The sequence below is a fragment of the Struthio camelus genome, chromosome 18 (assembly GCF_040807025.1).
Source record: "Struthio camelus isolate bStrCam1 chromosome 18, bStrCam1.hap1, whole genome shotgun sequence".
Lineage (NCBI taxonomy): Eukaryota > Metazoa > Chordata > Aves > Struthioniformes > Struthionidae > Struthio > Struthio camelus.
In genome coordinates, this window is record NC_090959.1 from 15,714,057 (window position 1) to 15,728,647 (window position 14,591).

The 14,591-nt window shown below is 54.7% G+C and overlaps 1 protein-coding gene across 2 annotated transcripts in view; it reads right to left on the minus strand.

Annotated features, from left to right (window-relative positions):
- The window catches only part of RBBP8NL (RBBP8 N-terminal like), a 72,283-nt gene that overhangs the window by 39,043 nt on the left and 18,649 nt on the right, over positions 1–14,591 (minus strand). The gene's annotated exons all lie outside the window — the stretch shown is intronic.

Genomic DNA, 14,591 nt, shown 5'->3' on the forward strand with positions numbered 1-14,591 from the left:
AGAAGGAGAAGTGCCGAAAGAGGGTTTGGTCGGTTCGGCGAACGGCGGGGGGTGAAAGCGGCCGAACCGACGGAGGCAGCAATGCGCACAACCGCGGAGCCCGGCAGCGCGGGAGGCGCCGCTCGGGAAAGTGCGTGCGGCGAGGGAGGGCGAAACCCCGCACCCGCATTGATAGAAACCTGATGGAAAGCAGGTTGTAAACACGCGGAAACAAGGCACGGGCGAAGGAAGGGCTGGCGAAGCCCGCCGGGCCGGACGGCGCCGGGGGGGACGCGCGCTGCGCGGGAACGCGGTGCCGCTCCGGGGCCGGGGCGGCAGCCAGATGACGATGCTGATGGCGGTGGTTTTTTTACTCGCCCGGTGGGCGCACGGACGCGGCCGGTCCCGCCGACGTGCCCGAGCGCAGCCTCGCACCGGGGGCCGCTCGGGGTTCCCGCGCTCCGGGCCCCCCGCGGCCGCCGAGCCGTTTAGGCTCCGTGGAGACGCGAAAGCCGCAACACGCACAAACTTGGCCTTTCACTCCCAAACGGAAAGGGAGGTTCCCGGATTTGGGGCTGGGGGATGGCAAATGCGCCGGAGGGCTGGAGCCGGCGGTGCCGGAGAGCAGCTCGCAGCGCCGGCTCTGGCTCCGCGCTCACGAGCATCTCATACAAATGAGGTGCTTCTGGAGCAGCGCGCGCCGGCTCCGGCCAGAGCGCCGGCGACTCTTGCCAGCAGCGCAGATTTATGGCGCAGCCACTGATACGACAGTATAAACAGGCCGGCTCGGCGCGCCGCGGCCGGCCGTGCCAGGCAAACGCGGTGCTGCTCACGGCCTCATTTCATTTTTTTTCTTTACTCCAAGCACCAAGGGGCCGCCGGGCGCCGGGGAGGCGACGCCACGGGTGTCACCGTCCCCTACACCAAGGCCGGGCTGCAAAAAAGCAACGCGTCTCTCCGGGTGTGAACGGCGGCCGAGGAGGTCTCGGCGCCGCGCAGCACCCCCGCGTCGCGGGTGATGCCGAGCAGCGACGCCGCTCCTCCGGCCCTGCGCCCGCGCCGACCCCTCCACCGGGCACCGGCTGCAGCCCGACGCCCTCCCGCGGCCTTTTAGCACCGATTAGCGCAACCAGCCTTTGCGCTTCAGCCTTTAGACCTAGCCCGCTTTGCTTTTCTCCCGGCTAGAGGGAGGACAGGCGGGCGCCGGCGTGCCACTGCACCGCCCGCGGCATCCCGGGGCCCGTGGCGCGGGGACGGCGGGCGCCAGCAGGCTGGCAGCGGGAGCGCCGCCGGCTCTGCAAGCAAACGGCACTTCTGCTGCCCTTTCCCTTGCACCTCGTGCTGCGTTTCGACACCCCTCTGGCAGTCTCACCGGCTGAATTTCTCAGCTGTTGCACCAAAAAAAAAAAAAAACAACCCATCCTTCAGCTTTATCTATGTTATCTTGCAAAAAAAAAAAAAAAGATGGAAAGTGCTTTACAGTTTTTCAAAAGGTCATCTGATAACCTTGTCAGGCTTAATTGTGCCGTAACCAAATCCCCCCCCTCCCCGGAACGGGGCGGGATGAATCAATCAGGAGCAAACACCGCTGACAGACCTCACGGACATGAAAGGCGAGAGCTCACAAATAATTTATTAAAAATGTGCACGAAGGAGAGGATCGAGCAGTCGTCTTCATTTCCCTACAAAAAAAAAAAAAAAAAAAAAGAGGTTTTCCTGGCTTGCAAGAGAGCAAACAAGAGAGAGGGGGCGAGAGGCATTAAGCCCCAATGAATCATTTAGGAAGCCGGGATGCAGCAGGAAAAACCGCGATATCTCCGCTGCCAGCGGCGGGGGAGGCTGAGCGCCGGGGCACGGCGCGGCGCGGGAAAGCGGCGGCACCGCTCCGCTCCGCCGACCTGCCGGAAGGGGAACTTGGATGGGGAGCGCACGGCAAAGCTGCGGGCTTGTCCGGCTCCCGGACGGCTTGTCCCTCCCGCACGGGCAGCGGTTTAGTGGGCTGCAGTGAACGAGCAGCCAGGAATAACCTCAGAGAGCAAGCCCTGTACTTTTAAGGACGATGAGTTGCCTGTCTTTAAGCGCCTTGTTTTCACGTGTTTAGGACTTTTTGGCTGCAGGGAACGAGCAGTGCCAGGATTAAACTCAGATGTGCACCTCTCTGGGAATAGCTGGCCCACGGGCCGTTTCTGAGCACCGTCAAATAACTCTCCAGGGGTTGCGTCCTGCAAGCAGACAGCTCCCGGCTTTGCCGTGATGCTGTTTGCACGAGTGCAGTGAAAGTCATTCAGTTGGAAGCTAGTTGTTAGAGTAGGGTTGTTCTTGCCTAGGAAGCTCCAGAGTCCCTTGAATTTTAATTTGAGCTTAAATTGCTCCCGCTCTCCTCAGCCCTGGGGAGGCCTCACCTGGAGCACTGTGTCCAATTCTGGACTCCCCAGTAAAAGACACACATGGCACTACTGGAGGGAGTCCAGCGGAGGGCTACCAAGATGATGAGGGGACTGGAGCATCTCTCCTGTGAAGAAAGGCTGCGAGAGCTGGGCCTGTTCAGCCTGGAGAAGAGAAGACAGAGGTGACCTGATCAATGTGTACAAGGATCTGAAGGGGGGGGTTGTCGAGAGGATGAGGCCAGCCTCTTCTCCGTGGTGCCAAGTGACAGGGCAAGAGGCAACAGGCACAAACTGCAACACAGGAAGTTCCCTCTGGACCTGAGGAAAAACTTCCTTCACTGTGAGGGTGACAGAGCACTGGAGCAGGTCGCCCAGAGAGGTGGTGGAGTCTCCTTCGCTGGAGATAATCAAAACTCACGTGGACGCGATCCTGGGAAACATGCTCTAGAGGACCCTGCTTGAGCAGGGGGGTTGGACTAGATGATCTCCAGAGGTCCCTTCCAACCTCGGGCCATTCTGTGATTCGGTGATACTTCCCGATAAAGCAGACCTCCCCTTCACCAAAAAAGAAAATCCTGGTGCAACGACACACACTAGCAGGTTTTAAGTTTTGCATCCCTTGAAAACACTTTGCTCAACATCACTGGAAGAGCAAACTCACATTTGAAGAACAGCCCGAATTTCCCCGCACAGCCGGGCAGTTTCCCCCGCAGCGGTTCCGGGTTCCCACCGATGCACGTTCACAGCCCCAGCCTTCTCGCTCCTACGTGGGAACTCTCCACCGCCCTTCACACGTTGCCACCAGGGTTTTTCAAACGGCGAGCGGTGCCCCGCTCCCGCGGCAGGGAGGTCACTTGTCTCCCGCCGAGGCCCCGCACAAGCGGCGGCCGCTAAACTCCCCGGGAAAAGGGGGAGCAGTCCCCTTGCAGCTCCCCACGTGCCGCTCAGCCGCAGAAGCGCGAGCAGCGTCCCGGTTTGGCCACGCTCCTCCGACCAGTAAAATGTTGTGAGAGTTTAGACGTCCCCAAAGATTTCACTGTGAATACCCCTATGAATCGAGCTTTCAAAACTAACAATTCCCCCCACATCAAATTACGGATTATAAAAGGGACCAACGTAGTTAGCGCTTTCCTGGTGTGAGCTCAAGCATGAGCCGCTCAGTTTTCTCGGGCAGCCAAGCCAGGTTGCTGATGCTAATAGGGATAAGCAGAGTCGTTATTTTTCATGCAACTGAACCGCGGCGCTGCCGGGACCGTCGGGAGCCGCACGAGTCCAGCAGTCCTTGGCCGCCTTTCCAAGCCGTCGGCTTGCCTGGCCGGCCGGAGCAGCGCGCATCAACTGCAGGAGGTGACTGCCACCTCCAGCCCTCCGCCTGCTATTGGAGCGAGCGCCTCCGGCTGCCTTGGGCCCCCTCTGAGGACGCGCAAACTTGTTTCAGTGCTTGCTTGCGCCGCGGGAACGAGCAGCGGGACTCGCGGCGCGGGAACCAGAGATGGCAGCTATCCCAGAACTATTAGCTGTGCCTGAATATCATATACGAGAAGCCTCCTTGATCCGCTGGAATTTATATGACCGTTAATGGGGACTGTAAATTGCAGCCAGTCGGGATAACTCGATCCGTGTTTTTTTGGAGGGGTGGAGGGAAGGGGGAAGCGGGGAGGACGGTGCCCCGGGATGGACGCGAGGAGCTGTACAACAGCTTTAAGGCACTGCTGTCTGCTGGCATATCACAGATAATAAAAATATGTTTTAATTTAACATATAAGGATACGGTGTCAAAATAAAATGTCTCAAGGACAAGTAGGGAACATAAAAAAGTCACAGCCCATGCTGTGAGCATCAGCTGCACATCATAAAGATACATTAATGGTATATTTCTTTAAAAGAAATTTTCATACTTGGGGGTTTTATGAGAAATAAGAGTTTAAAATATTAAAAGTGGAAATTTTATGATTGGAAGGAAAAAAACGTTCAGCTTAACGTGACAGGAACAGAAAGAGTGCAAGAGCAAAGCGCTCTTAACTCCTGTCGTGGCAGCAGCAGCAGAGGGGGGCGAAGCGACGCCGGGATGTGAACTCTTCCTCTGTCCATTCGCATCCGCGGAAACCAATGAGGTTTTTTTTTTTTTTTTGGTAATGGAAACAGAATCAGGCCCCAGATGTCGGAGATGCAGACACAAAATCATGTTCTACTGTAAAACAACAGGAAAGCAAAGCTGCTTAAAACAGAGCCACGTGTGTGCCAAAAGACGAAAATAAAATCGATGGAGGAGACAACACGCTGCAACGAAATACAGACGCTAGAGAGCGGGCTGCGGGCTGAGCCGGGGGCAGGTCGGTCCCTCCCGACTTTGTGCGTGCAACGTGGGTGCTCTGGCGATACCTATCCGAACAGCTCACCCGAGAATCAAGCCCGGCAGGAGGCTGCTGCTGGGAAAACGACTCTCAGCTACCTGCAGGATCCTTACTAGGAGATAGTTTCCCGCAGTTTTATTTTACTAAGTCGCCTCGTGCCACCTTTGCTGATTAAGTGCACACGAGTTTGGCTTGTGTCGGCAAGGAAGATCCTGCCCTGATGAGAAATGTCCTAGAAAGAGCTTATGGTATCTGAGCATCTCAGCAGAGCGGTGATTTAGCGGCAGCCTGTAAAGCCCTCCCAGCCTGGAGCCGATCGCCCTCCGCTCGCTTGGGCTCAGACAGAAGAAAGAGAGGCACAAGTTCATTTTCACCAGTGAGGGAAAAAGCATTTCAACCCAATGACTAAAATATCCTTGCCTATTGTTCCCCTGCTCCGTCCATCACCGGGAAGAATAACCCGGCATTTCCTTCCCCTGTCCCGGTGCTAAAAGCTCAGGCTTCCAGGGCTCGGTCTGGGAACGCTCTCCATCTTTCCAAGCGTCCCAGAAACCCCAGGAGCCACCAGGATGTGACGTAGCCCCAAAAGCTGCCGTCGGTGGGGTCCACCCGGAGGGTCCCACTGCCCTCCCGAGCTGGGCCGGGGCAGCCCCCCGGTCCCCCGCGGAGCCGTCGGGCTAGCGACTGTTTTACTACATATTTCCCTGGGATCGGCACACTGTGGTGCTGGATGTAGCCAAGGCCCTGAGCCGGCTTTTTCCACTTGCAATAATTTGCTGATTTACTACTTGTCTTTTAGATATTTTCCTGCACCTCTTTTGGCTGTTAAGGACGAAGAGAAGATTTCGCAGCAGGTCAGAAAGGTCCTGAGGGGATGGGAATGCCTTGGGCAGATTGCGTTTTTGCACCCGGCATTTCCAGAAGTGCGGGACACTGCCCCGCCAGCCACCGCCGAATGCAAAGAGCAAGAAAAAGAGAGAGCCTGGCTAGACGGTCAGCTGCAAGTGCACCCCGTCAGGCTGGGAATTACAGCTCTGGCGAAACAAGGACCAAAATTTCATCCAAGCGTGTTACCAATAGGAAGACATTTCCCCCCAAATACAAATACTAATTTGCAGTGGTTTGGATACCATAAATATTAATGCAGAGTATATTATACTTGCATATTGTAGCTGTTCATGGTGCATGAGTATTAACGTGAGCTCTCTCTGGGGGCACTCGCGGAGCAGGCCAGCTAGACTCCTGCAGGTCACCGGAGGAGATCCTTCCCTCCCCAGATTTAAAACCTGCCCTCAGTCTGGTCACGCAGAAGCAGTGATTGCAAGCATTGCTTCTGGTAATCTTTTAGCAGGAACATCCTTATAATTAAAAAAAAAAAAAACCAAACCCTCTTCGCTCAGTCTCACCATCACGTAACAGTGTACCTGGATCATGTTTTACGCAGCTGGAGCCTCGGTGAGGCTGAAGGTGACATTGCTCTTGCCCGCGGTCCACAAAGCGTGCCTACCGTCATCAGACTGCTCAAAGCCTTGTGTGGTCCATTATATTTTATGCTGGTTTCCTAAACATTCACAGTTAAATAAACTATGATAACACTTCATAAACATTTTTCTAACATGCGGAATGTTTGACATGAATTTCAGCTATTTTAAAACTAATAAACAATTGTCAATCGGATGTTGGAGACTAAGCAGAAGCCACAACTGCTCTTATGGAACATCAAAGGCATAATAAATATCTTATTTTTTTTTTTTTAAGCAGGGCTTTTGTACTTTTGCATGTGAGCCTCTGCCGGAGCGCAGAGGACCAAGCCCCGGGGCTATTGCCTGCCACGCTCCGGGTTTCGCCAAGCAGGCCGTCGGCCGAGAAATACGAAGCGTTGCCCTTCACACGATCAGACCGCGCTTAAGAAATCTCCCGGCGTTTGGAGGAAAAGAAAGACGAGCCAACGCCGGGCTCCCGCTCCGCCGGCTCCTGACGCCCTCTTCATCCCCGCGGCGCGGCGCGAGGCACCTCGCGCAGCCGTTCGCAGCCTCCGTCGGCGGCGCCAGGCTGTGCGGGGCCGCGAGGCTACGCCGCGACCCGGCCGGGCACGCGGGTCCCGCGAAGCCCCCGCCGGCCCCGGCCGCCGCCGGCACGGCCCTTTGATCGCGCCCGGCTGGGTGGGGAGAGGAGACAGCTCACAAAAATATTTATCGGCAGCAATGCAACGTCAGGGGAATATTATTTTCCTGAGGAGCGGATTGGGGGCGGAGGGGGGAAAAAAAAGAGGCTAATTTAGAATAACAGCTCATTGAGCAAGAGATAGCGCGTCGCCTTTAATGTGCTGTTCGCGGAGTCCCAACCGGCTGAAGGTTTCCCTGCTAGATAGCGAGAGCCGGGCGGTTTGGGAGAGGAAACTGCCCCGGCTCAGGGTGCATCTCTGCGCGCGCGCGCGTCCGGAGGGCGGCACGGCCGCAGCGGGTCTCTCGCCCCGGGCCAGGGAAAACCGGGGGGGGGCCAGCGGCCACGAACGGGAGACCGGCCGCCCTTCCCCAGCGCGTTTCTCGGTGCCCGCGGGCCGCCAGCCCCGGCTCCGCTCCCCTCCACCAAACCCTCTTTGGGCCCTTCGGTGCCACCCGGGGGTGGGGGGGGGCCCAAGGATGCGTCCGCGGTGCCGTTTGGGTGCCAGCACCGCTTTTCGCCTCCACCTCCCGTGCCGGAGCGGCGGAAGCATCTCCGCCTTCGCCCGCGGCGCCTTCGTCCCCCTCCGTGTTGTTTTTCCCACGGCGCTGACGCGGCTCCGGGCGACGCCACCGGCACCCAGTTTTTCCCACCGGCAGGAAAAAGCTGGTGAGCCGCGGAGGAGCCAGTCTGGCTGATTTGGGCCGAGCCAGGCGCTGGGGCAGATAAGTAAACGCTTGCAGCTCTGACATAAATTACTCCGGTCCTTGACAGCAGGACACTGACCAGGGTCGCCTGATAAGGCAGAGAAAGCCTTGCATGTCTCTCAGCCCCACTCAGATATTTCACAATAAATGTCACCGGCAAAGAATAGACACTTCTGTAACCATTAGGCAGCTGCATGTTCCTGTCACCTTGAAAAGGAGGGCTGCGCTCTCGGAGCTGGCCCGGCGGGCAGGAACCAGCTGGCCGTCTGCGCCGACATCCTTTTTCACGGGGCAAGTGTGAACGGGGCGTTGCGGGAAGCTGGGAAGGGGGGGGATTAAAAAGGGGATTAAAAATAGTCACTGAGCGAACACCTAGGGGCGCCTGCCACCGCAACGCCGCCGGCCAGAGCATCGCAGCGGCGGGAAAGCGGGAGCCACCGCCGCCGGGCTGCAGCGCCGTGCTCGGAGGGGACGCCTGGGTGCCCGTGCCTCAGTTTCCCCATGGCAGGGACCTCCTCACCTGCCTCCCACGGGCAGCACATCTCCTGTTACTTCTATGGCGGCCGAAATACGTTTTGCCACGAGAAGACCGTGCATCACCCGGCTCAGAGCGGCCCGTTTCTGCCCGGGGCCGTTTGCTCGCTTGCAGGCGGCGCGGTGCCGGCCGAGTCGCCCGGGCGGCCGGGAAGGTGGCCGAGCTCCGCGGGCAGCTCTGCCAGGCTTGGACTTGACGCACCCTTGGACTTGACCCACCGATAGGTGGGCCGGAGAGGATGGGGTTTAGGCCTGACGATGTACCGCACGCTCCAACGAGTGATTTTTTGGTAGCAAAGGGCCCGGCCACGGCGCTCAGCAGCCCTCCAAACGCCGCCCGGCAAACTTACAGCCCGGTGCGGGCTCAGGTCCTCAGGTCTGGCCGCCCGAAGGCTCACGCAGGAGCAGAGCGCTCCTTGCTGAAGGCTCCGGCTTGCCCGAATCACTTCGTGGAGGATGCTCTTCCCCCTCTTCCTATCTCAGCAGCATCACGGGCCCAGTACAGACCGCTGCGGTAGAAACCGTGCAGGTTTTGGTCCCAAACCGCTGCAGACCCATCCCTGCCTCGGCGGTTCATTACGTCCAGCGAGGCTTTACCAGCCCAGCTTTGACACCGCGTAAATCACCTGCGGGCAACGTCTTGCCCGGGCGTTCAGCTCTTCTTGGCTCCCCCTCCGCGTCCTGCAGCCCTTCAAGGCTTGGCTGCGCAGCCTTTTAGGCACGGGTCCCTTTTATGACTTCAGAAATTGGGAAACCTTTGGCGGAAGACGCCTGGTTAGTGTCTAACGGATTTAGGATGCTCATTAAAGGGATATTTGCCCCTCTCCTTATCTAGCGGCTAATCTCGAGAGGAGCATGCTTGCCGCCGCGGCCGCGCGCGGGGCCGCCTGGCCCGGGCCGCTCCGGCCGCTCCGCCGGGCTCCCGCCGCGCCGGCTCCGCTCGCCCGGCTTGCACCCCGGCCTGCGCAAAGCAGCCCCGGCAAGCGCTGAGCCAAAACCTTCCTTACAGCCCGACGCTCAATATTTGCTTTTGCTCCTCTGTTTAGCCTTTTAATGTGGTTCTGCTTATTTTTACAGGTCTCCCAACCCACCCCCCTCCCCAGATTGTTTATATTTTTGGAAAGCCTTCTGTTTAGTGCCTGTAATACCCCTGACATCCCTTAACTGCAGCGGTCTTCCGTTGCCCTTCTCCCCGCCGAGACTTAACGGGGATTTGTTTCGATACGAAGCTCTCAAACTGTTTATTAAACCACCTCCCACTTTATCTCCAAAAGATTTTTCGCGAGTTATAAAACCCCAATCAAAATTCCTTCGGGCGTTTTGCATTCCCCCTCTATGACCGCTCAATCCTGTTTGGTCCCGGCGTGACCCCCTTGGCGAGTCGCCCGGGTCCGGGCCGGAGCCGCTCTGCTGCGGTCGCCCGGCGCGCTGCGGGGAAGGCGCTGGGGCACGATGTCTCCCGCAGGGCGCCGACCCCCTTCCCCGGTGCCGTCCCAGCACATCCACTCCTTCGCCGAGCAGGGAGCAGCGTTATATCGGTCCCGTGCGGGAGGCTGGTCCCCCACGCTAACGTTTTCTAGAACCGCTCTGCTGCAAATGTCCTTCCTTTTACGCTTTTCCAGGCTTTCCCGCTAGCAAAGGGCGAGCTTTCCGTGCGGTTACATCCCATCGCACCTAGTTTTAAGCCCGTAACATGCTAAATAATTCCCCTTCCACCTTGGTGTTTACATTCTTCGGATACTTTTCATGTCCCGACTCATTTGTCCCTTCGCCGGGTTATACGCGGCCCCTTTCATCTGCCGGCGGGAGCAGCCTCCCGGCTCGCCTCTCCCCGGCCAGCCCGGAGCCCGCCGGACCGCGCGCGTCGCCCTACGGGGGCACCGACTGGTACGAGGAGGAACGGCACTTTTCACTAGTGCCCAGGACTCTCTCTTTTTTTTTTTTTTTTTTTTTTAAAACCAGAAATGAGGATGGAGAAGTATTTCACCTATCTAGAAAAGAAGTCCTAGGAGCTCAGTCCGACAAGTAGCTGTCGTACTCTATTTACAGGAGGATAAAAGCTCCTTAATGGCCTTCTGCGCACGCAAGGATGTCACGCCAGGGTTTTGAATCCTCCGGAGGGCTTTACCCTCCGTGTCATTTCGTTATATATTTACGTTAGCAAAGGAATGGCGAGTCAGTAATTGGAGTAACGCAGCTACGCCGGGGGGGAAAAAAATCACTGTTACCTTATTATACGCTATTTCCCCCAAACACAGCTCCTGGCGAAGGTTATCCAAACAAAACAGCCCACCTAATATACACATGATACTTCAAAGAAAAAATTAAACGGGACAAAATCAACGTGAAAGGATGAAGAACCCCAGAGGGTCCTTATCAGGACCCTCCCAGTGGATGTTCCCATGTTTTAGTGGGAAAAAACAACAACAACAACAACAAAAAAAGACAACGGGAGTGCGAGTCTCTAAGACTGATAGCGGGTTTTCCTCCGGCTAGACAGCGAGGCTTTAGAAGAGCTGCGGCGGAGCGTGGGATCATTAAACACCTTCCGATTCCTTCCGCGCTGCCAATCACGGCAGCGGCAACCGCCCTCTCCGTGGCGTCTGCTGAGCCCTCTTTGAAAACCTCCCCATTTATCACCGCCGGGAGAGATCCTGCGGAGACCGCTGGAGCCTGCTGCTTGTCAGCAGGGCACCTTATCTTCTCAAAACATTTACTTAACCCTTTGTCTCGCGGCGGGAACAATGGGGAGCGCGGCGGCGGGCGCCCGCCCGCGTCAGTCCCGCGCCAGGCCGGGGGCCGCCGGTCCCGCGTGCTCGCGGGCGACGGCAGCGGCGGAGAGCACGCAAGCAGGTTTTGGGCGCCCGCTCTCAGCCTGGCGTTCGGAGCGGCCGCCTGCGCGGCGCTGCGTGGGTTCGGGTGCCGTCAGCCGTCCTCTGGGACGGACTGACTTAATGTTAGCCACTACCTCCTTGGAAAGGGTCATTGCAACTACGGAGCAGAGATTTGCTTTCAAGTTGGTACGACCGGATGCAGAGGCGCGAGGAGCATGCTCTTCTGGCTGCACTCAGGCAACAAAGTGCACAATCCGTGTTAATTCTGGCGGTAACACGAACGGCGGCCCAAGCCCAGCTCAGCTCCCTGAAGGAAGGGCTACCACCACCAGCGGGTGTAGCTCGTGCTACGTACAGCTCTAGCTGTTATTTTGAATTATTCTATAGTCAACGCCATTGTAAGCGGAGGGTTTGGGACGCATCTTCACTGAACAACAGGGTTTCTTATAAAAGCAGGCCTTTTAGGAGAATTTTGCTTTGATGCAACAAGTGAGCCGGTGCTACAGGTTTCCAGGGAGTGACGGGTCAGACTTCTATGACAGGAAAATGAGATCTCAACTCTTGACCTTCAGTTCAACAGGAGAGAAATGCTTGGGACGGTTCCTCTTCCCAGCAGCAGGGAGCAATGCATTCCCCGATACATCTGCACTTAGAGTAAATCAGTAGCGATGAATTAGCTGCTGTCAGAAGGCCTGTCCACGGGGGAACAGCAGAAAAACAGGACGGCCCTGCAGCACATCAGGCACCTTTGGCCTCCCAGGAAACCCATGGAGAACCACAAGTCTCCACACCCTTGATTCCTAGCAAACCATGGGCCAAAGAGCATTTCAACCCTTTCAGTCTTTCCACTGACTCCAATGGGCTTTGGGTCGTGCTGTGATCTTTCCTCCCGTAATCCAAGAGCAACATGCTGGCAGGCCCGCAAGCGGGTGACAACAGGTACAAAGGCACTAGTCTGGCCATGCAGCGGGGAAAAAGAGAAAAAAAATGTAACAAAAATGAGGAAATTAGATGAGTTCTCTTAGCCATTTTCTCAGCTACAAAAAGTTTGCAGCTGGCTGGTTTAGCAGTTACACTGGTGACAGTGACCCAGGAGCTACCTTACTGAAGCTGAATGTTAAGTCTTTGTAGGGTCAGCACAGTACTTTGTGTTCTTATCTATGACAAGTGCTGGGAGTTCACATTTTTATCTATGAATATAGACTCGCAGATCACGGTAGCGTTCGACAACATGGAAGCCTCAGGAAATTTGGAATAAAGTCAGCAAAGGCAGCTCTCCTGTTACAGCGATGGGGGCAGTCTGATAAGTCACTGTTGGAAATAACACAGTTCAGGCAAGAGATGCACCTCTCTTTATTCCAGTCTGTATTATTATACTCTCTAAAGTGTTTTAATTAACCTTCCTTAACTTACTCACTTAGCAGAGCTGGGACTGGTTGATCTATGCTTGTGCGCCTCCTAGTTCTTCAGCAATTAATGCTGCTCAGGTGGTCTCCTCAAGTCATTTTTAGGGAATACAGGAAGGAAGAAAGAGGAACTTTATGCTTCCAGGTCATATATCTGTACTGTCACTTACTTAAGCACATATTCACGGCCATACTGGAAATTCGTTTCTCCTCTGTTGGAATTTATTGCTTAGACTTTGCCAGCCCATTTTCTACCTATGCTCAGCTGAGGACTTAGGGCCTTGCCTAAGGGCATGCTTCCTGGGCAATATGGAAATGGTCATACCTCAGCTTGGGTCCAAGCTCTTGTGCATTTGGTCTGCACAGGCCAGACATCTATGGAGCTCATGATGCCACAGCAGCACTGTGAAAACAGCTCCTTCTAAGTCTGGAAACTAGATGAAAGCTATAGTCAGGCTAAGAGCAAATCAGAAGAAAGAAATGAGAAGAACAAAAATGAGTTATAGGGCTCAGAAAGCTCAGCCTGGTTCCCAAGTCCACCCTTCATCCTGTAAGGCCATATGTGGCTACAAGTGGCCCTTAGCCTTTCCTCACGTTGTGTGGATGGGTGCAAGTGAATTGGCAAGCTTGTACAGCTTGCCAATAATCATAGGATTTGGGAGTTTTCAGAGTTATTTGTGTTGGGCTGGGATATTGGAAAAGGGCACGTTTTAACTGGGCCACTTAGTTCATGCCTATGGAGAACGTGCAGCCACCCCTAGACGCATCCTGGTCTCCACCAAGAGCTGTCAAAGCTATCTTCCCTTTGACAAATCAAGTTCTTAACTCACATGACATCTAGTGTGAGGTTTAGGACCCTTTGTAAGGAGAGGGGCTATTTATTCTTCAGCAACGAGTATTTATACTCTGAGTGTTACAACTGCCAAGTGACTAATGCCCTATTTGTGTGACATCTGGCAGGCCAGCATGGCCTTGCGGATACCACCCTATTGTTACCGAGGGGCAGGAACGGACCTTCAGTAAAGGAAGGCACTCTGTCAAATATAGCTTAGGATGCATTTGTGAAAATTGTATTCTCCAGCCTGTGGGAACAAGAGTGACGTTACCTGCCACTCCAGAACAGCATTTAGCTTAGATAACCAGAGGCCATACCTCCAGGAAGGGGGGACCACAATCATCCAGCTAGAAATCAGCAACGTGCATACCATGTGCAGGCATCTTCAAGACTCCTGGGTGCGCGAGCAGAGCGCTCTGGACGTCCCTGTTGCCACGTCAGAAGCGATGTTTGAAGAGTGAACAACAGTGCCTTTGGGCCCTGGGTGGAGTTAGTTTGTCCCCTGGATCTAAGCAAGTATTTAACACTTGCGGCCAATCTAAGTTTCACTGAACGCCATGAAATACCTGCAGTAAGAGTTAGATTAGAAAACATTCACTGAACTCTATCTAGGGAGAACCCAGTTCTTCTGCCTAAGGAAAAGCTGTGTTCAGAGCTATGCAGCTCTGCGCTTGGGCAGCTAATGTTTTGGTCTTTGTCAGATAGGAAAATTATTAGTGATGCTTTCATGTTACTCTTTTTTTTGGGGGAGTCAATGGGAAGTGTCAACTTGCTTTGAAAGCATTAACTCACTCTTATAAAGAGCTGTGGCTAAGAAATAGTGTTTCTTCAGTGCCTCTCCTTCTTTTTCCATAGGCTTGTTTTGCGATTTTGGCCAGGGCAATGCACAAGCTTTCTGCTGATAAAACAGAGATGAAACTCCCTTATCTTATATCACAGTTTTTAAATGATATTGTGATAGAGAAAAGCGCATAAAATAGTCAAAGGAATGGTGCCATATCTTAAGTGACATAGGAAAAATAAGCACCCACCTTTATTCATTTGCTAAAAAAAAAAAAAAACAGGATGCAAGTAGCTCGGATAGCAAAGCTCTGTCTAGATTAAAAGATATAAGGAAGGAAAGCAGACTTTGGATTTAGCTTTTACAGCATTCATCCTAGAAAAGCATAGGAGTGTGATATATATTTAGTCAACGTGCCTTGAACTAGAGGACACTGCTGTGTAACTCATGACTCCCATTTCCTCATGTTTTTATTGAGAAGGGCTCAATGAAATTGCCAGACATTCATGTATGCCACGGTTAGTGAAGCTAGTCCTTCTGGCCTGGAACACATAATCTTTTGTTTTTACAGAGCGTTACTGGACTGACTGGTGAAGTGGCTGTCATATTGC